Raw genomic sequence first — 6,000 nt, 5'->3', positions numbered from 1 at the left:
TGCGGCACCTCGGAGGCACCGGGGTCCCCGTGCTGCAGAAGCAGGGAGGGAGGCCGACGCGGCCAGGCGGGCAGGGGGCCGCCCTGGGCTTCCTGGCCGAGACCCCCGACGGTCACAGGCCACGCAGGGCTGGGGACAGGCGGTGCGTCCGGGCGGGCAGGGCCTGGCCACCAGGCTCCCCGGCGGGGCCGGGCACCCGCTCCTCGCAGGTGCAGTGCAGGGTCGCCCGGATGCCGACGCCCCGCAGGCGCCCCCCAGGCGAGTCCCCAGACCGTGGCCCCACCGCTGCCCGGGGATGACGGGGGCGTGGTGACACTACGAGTGCGCCCGGCCCCGCGCGCCTGCGCACTAGCTGGCCAGGGTGCCAGGGCCCCTTTGCCCCGCGGGGCAGGCGGCGGTTGCCGGGCAACGCGTTTGCGTCATCCAACCTGGCGCGGCGCCCGGGACTCCGAGGGCGAAGGAGGCGGGGCTCTGGCTCTTGACCAATAGGACTCCAGAGGCCGAGCGTGAGGGGCGGTGGCCAGAGCTTGCTCTCAAGCCAATGGAATTGTTGTTGTCGGGGCCGGGCGAGCAGGGCCGCCTCCCTCTTAAAGGGTCTGCGCGCGTTGCTGCACGCCTCTCTTGCCTGTGGGTTCTGGGCAGCAGCTTGGGGTTAGGGGTTGGGGGTCAGCGGACCAGGCCAAGCTCCAACCCCTCCTCTGCCACGCTGTGTGACTCCGGGTCAGGCCTCGGCCTCCAAAGCCTCAGTTTCCCCAGGGGCGCAGAAGGGGGTGGCGCATCCAGAGCCGGCTGCTCCCCTGGCGGGCTCCCCTGACGGGCGCCCCTGTATTTATGCGGCGCCAATGGTGTGCACTTGGGCCTCCTGCAGTGGCCGGCTGGCCCCTCCACGGGGCACATGGAGCGCCCCCCAATCCCTAGAGGGGAGGCCAGGTTGGAGAACTGGGATGTGACCCCAGGCTTCAGAACCCAGTGCCTGGGCCCTGTCCACTGGCCCAAAGCACCCAGGCAGGTGGTCCGGACTGGGGGGCAGTGGCTTTAGCCACAGTGTCCACCCACCCCAGGTGGGCCCTATTGTCAGTCTCATAGATGAATCAGAAATCAGGGGTGTGAAAGGACATGGCCCACCTGCAGAAGTGACCCACCAGCCCCCTCTCCTGGCACCCTCTGTGTCCCCAGCCTCTACTGACTCCAGGTGGACCTCAGGGACTGCACATTCTGGAGGCCTGGCACCCTGGCCAAGCATGGCCCCAGCAGTGGGGGTGGTCCCTCTTGCCACAGGAGGTGGCACACTCCTGGCCATGTGGATGTCTGTGGGGGCTGTTATTCAGCAGCCCGGTGTCTGGGGCTCCCCCCAACACCCTGAACCTGGTTGTCACCATGGGCCTTCCTCCTGCCAGGACCTCGGGGTTCCCTGTCCACTGCCAACCCAGGACCCCATGTTTTCTCTTTCCTGCTTCCTGCGACATACCTCAAGAGAGACTGTTTAAATGTCTGCATTTTTCTATGACTTTGATGTTTTTTATGATCATTTTTTTATTACAGAGACTTTCATTATCAAGCCCCTGACTGTGTCTGAACTTGCTCCCTGCAGGGACCCCAAACTCAGACCATCTCTGAGCTGTCTCTCCTCCCTCCTCCCCTCTCCTTCCATCTGGTTTTAAGCCACATCCTCAGGGACATCCCGTCTGGACCCAGACAGACCACAGGGACTCCTGCCAGCAAGGGTACCCCCTCACCTTTCTGCAACATCTGCGTCCCTCCTTCCCTTTTACCTACGGGGGGAGGGGTTGTCACCTGCCACCTGCACCCGACCCAGCTCTTCCTCGGGGGCCTTGGTCTGGCCAGAGACTCATTTCTTGCCCCTCACTCACTGCTTGGCCCCCCAGGTCCTGCCCTCCACGGCTTCCTTGTCTGGAGGAGGGTCTACACCCCCACATGCATTCCTCAGACATCCCTCCCCGACATGGCCCCCACCGAGGGGACCTCCAACCTTTCCTATTAAAACACTCCCAGGTGCCCACAACCCTGCCTGCCCCATGTCCTGCGGCCGCCTCCATGCACTTTAGGTCCTGGAGCCCCTGGTGCCGGCCCAGACACAAATTTCTTCTTACCCCAGAATGGACCAGTCTGGACTCTCAGATCCGTATCTAGTTTGGAGAACGACTAAAAGCCTGGTGCTGCCCCTGAGGTGACCTGTGACATCCGGGAAGCTGGTGTTTTGGAGCCCGGGCTCGTGCCCAAACCCAAACTCAGCATCTTGGCCGCAGCAGGGACTGCTACCTGCACCCAGAGGGTTCCAGATTGTCGAGCTCCAGTCCCAGCGCCAGACCTGGGGCATCTGCTGCCTCCTACCCTCCAGGTAGGGTCCCTGGCGCACCTGTGCCGGCTGTGTGGCCACCTCAGGAAACCCAGACAACACTGCCCCTCCCGATGCAGATGCAGGCCAGGGTGACAGGTTCCTGTGGCTGCTTTGGCAAATTGCCGGCCGGCTGTCCAGTGTCTTCTGGTGGCTGGGCTGATGAGTCCTGCCTCTCCCAGGACTGTCACAGGTGTCACACCTAGGCCTGGGCCACCAGCAGTTTCGTTACTGCCTGTTCTTTCTGCCCTGAGCCTTGATTTCTGCTGCTCATTTTCATGCCACAGCCAACCAGGATGACTTATTTCTTTTCTTTTCTTTTCTTTCTCTCCTATGCCAGGTTCACAGCAGCAGGATTCACAGGAGCTAAAAGGCAGAAACAACCTGAGTGCCCGTGGACAGATGGATGGGCAAACACGTGGTCCACCCACATGCTGGAATATCACACAGTCGTGAAAAGGGACAAGACTCTGACACAGGCCACAGCAGGAGGGACCTTGAGGACATTGTGCTCAGTGAGAGACGCCAGACACAGAAGGACACATCCTTTGTGGTTCCACTCACAGGAGGTCCCTAGAGGTGTCAGATCCACAGAGACAGGAAGTAGGGTGGTGGGTACCAGGGGCTGAGGAGGGGGTGGGGACTGAGTGTTTCATGGGGACAGAGCATCAGTTTGGGAAGGTGGTGACAGCTGCAGCACCACGTGTGTGTACTCAACGTGTAACCAACATGAGAAGTACTGCTGAGGTGTGCACTTAAGAATGGTTAAGATGATAAATTTCGGCCAGGCGCGATGGCTCACGCCTGTAATCCTAGCACTCTGGGCGGCTGAGGCAGGTGGATTGCTCAAGGTCAGGAGTTCAAAACCAGCCTGAGCAAGAGCGAGACCTCGTCTCTACTATAAATAGAAAGAAATTAATTGGTCAAATAATATATATAGAAAATATTAGCCAGGCATGGTGGCACATGCCTGTAGTGCCAGCTACTCGGGAGGCTGAGGCAGGAGGATCGCTTGAGCCCAGGAGTTTGAGGTTTCTGTGAGCTAGGCTGATGCCACGGCACTCTAGCCTGGGCAACAGAGTGAGACTCTGTCTCAAAAAAAAAAAATGATAAATTTCATATTGTGTGTATATTATTAAATACCATAATTAAAAATGTTATAAAAAGGGAAGTCATGTTCATCATACATAGAAAAACAAACCTGTCACCTTTTTGCTATCCTCACCCCCCCCCAGAAGAAGCTGGGGCTTCGGGAACAGTGTGGCACCTGCAGTTCCAGATGATTCCTTCCACTTGCACAGTCGCAGGAAGGTTTGTAGCAGCTGTGTTGGAAAAGGCAAAAATAAACACAAACTCTGGAGCCATCCCCAGAGTCCGGTCATGGGGGAATCCGCGGACACACGGCAGTCTGTTCCCACAACGGAATACTAAGCAGCGACAGGCACCCAGAGGGGCAGACGCCAGATGTCGCCAGACAGCAGCTGCAGGAAGAGCCAGGAGCACAGCGCAGGTCAGCAGAGGCGTGGCTTGGCACGCACGTGGGAGACTCGCGTGGCACACAGTCCCCGTGTTAGGGTGAATAGTGCAGGGGCATTAAGTGCACTCACACCACTGTGCAGCCACCACTTCTAATTCCAGAACATTCCATCACCCCACAGAAAGCCCCGTCCCCATCAGGAGTCCCCCCCCCAGCCCCTGGCAACCATGAATCCCTGTCCCGTCTCTGTGGCTCTGCCTGTCCTGGACATTTCATATAAATGGAGTCTCACACTGTGTGTCCTTCTGTGTCTGGTGTCTCTCACTGAGCACGATGTCCTCAAGGTCCCTCCACGCTGTGGCCTGCGTCAGAGCCTCGTCCCTGTTCATGGCTGAGCAGTACTCCAGTGTGTGGATGGACCAGGTTGGGCTTATGTATTCCTTTGTGGCCGGACACTTCTTGGGCTGTGTCCACGTTGGGGCTGTCGGGGATCATGCTGATGTGAACATTTGTGTACAACCTCAAACTTCTGGTCTCAAGCGATCCTCCTGCCTCAGCCTCCCAAGTAGCTGGGACTACAGGCATGCATCACCGTGCCTGGCTAATTTTTTCTGTATATTTTTAGTTGGCCAGCTAATTTCTTTCTATTTTTAGTAGAGATGGGGTCTCGCTCTTGCTCAGGCTGGTCTCGAATGCCTGACCTCAAGCGATCCTCCCACCTTGGCCTCCCAGAGTGCTAGGATTACAGGCGTGAGCCATCACACCTGGCCTGAAACTAATTTTAGTAATACGTTTAATCTAACCTAATGGAGCCAAAATATTGTTTTAATGTTAATCAACATGAGAACCATTCATGAGATCGTTTTTATGTTTTTTTTTTCCCCGCTATGTTTTTGAAATCTGGCATGTACATCATGCTTCCAACCTGTCAGCTGAGACAAAAACACAAAAGCGATGAAGCTGCATTTAACACGAATACATCGCACGCCGATTCCATTTTAAAGTTTATATTATAATTAATTAAAGTTTAAATTTGTTCCTCGGTCTCACTGGCCACGTTTCAAGTGCCAAATATCCACGTGGGGTGGTGGCAGTTTATTAAACAGCAAGGCTATTGTGTGAGACTGTTTTTATAAAGCCCACAAAAAGACAAAATTAAACATATAGGCCGGGCGCGGTGGCTCACGCCTGTAATCCTAGCACTCTGGGAGGCCGAGGCGGGAGGATCGCTCAAGGTCAGGAGTTTGAAACCAGCCTGAGCAAGAGCAAGACCTCGTCTCTACTATAAATAGAAAGAAATTAATTGGCCAACTAATATATATAGAAAAAATTAGCCGGGCATGGTGGTGCATGCCTGTAGTCCCAGCTACTCAGGAGGCTGAGGCAGGAGGATCGCTTGAGCCCAGGAGTTTGAGGTTGCTGTGAGCTAGGCTGCCACCACGGCACTCACTCTAGCCTGGGCAACAAAGTGAGACTCTGTCTCAAAAAACAAAACAAAAAACATATATTATGTAGGGATAGACACATATGAGGTAAAAGTATACAGAAAAACATGAAAAAGATTTTTTTTTTAATTGAAGATTTGGCTGGAAGCGGTGGCTCACGCCTATAATCCTAGCACTCTGGGAGGCCGAGGCAGGCGGATCGTTCAAGGTCAAGAGTTCGAGACCAGCCTGAGCAAGAGCGAGACCCCGTCTCTACTAAAAATAGAAAAATTACCCAGCATGGTGGTGCCCACCTTGGAGATCCTGGGAGGTGGGCCGGAGGTTGGGGGAATGGCAGGGCCAAGCCTCGGCAGGACACCTGAAGCCACCCCAGGCTGGCGTCCACCTCCCAGCCAGTGTGACCTTCCATAGACCTTGCCATGGGGTTTCAGCCAGCCTGCGTCCATCATATGCTACAGCTGGTGCCTGGCAAGGCAGAGAAGTTTCTGGCAACTTGGTGGATCAGGGCTGGGGGCCTGGGGTGTGGGGATCTGGAGCGACCACACTGGACCCCAGGTTCTACTTTCCAATAAAGTGTTGGGAATAGCTGAGGGTCCCAGCCGGGAAAGGCAGGTGCACCCTCTGCCCATGATCAGAGCTCAGATGCCCAGGCTGGCAGCAGGCAGAGCCACGGGGGCGCTGGCCTGGCGGGCGGGGACAGCCCAGGAGCTGCTCTCCAGGAC

This window comes from Microcebus murinus, chromosome 27, assembly GCF_040939455.1.
Source record: "Microcebus murinus isolate Inina chromosome 27, M.murinus_Inina_mat1.0, whole genome shotgun sequence".
Taxonomy (NCBI): Eukaryota; Metazoa; Chordata; class Mammalia; order Primates; family Cheirogaleidae; genus Microcebus; species Microcebus murinus.
The sequence above is the reverse complement of the archived record's forward strand: the minus strand, read 5'-3'. Positions refer to the sequence as shown.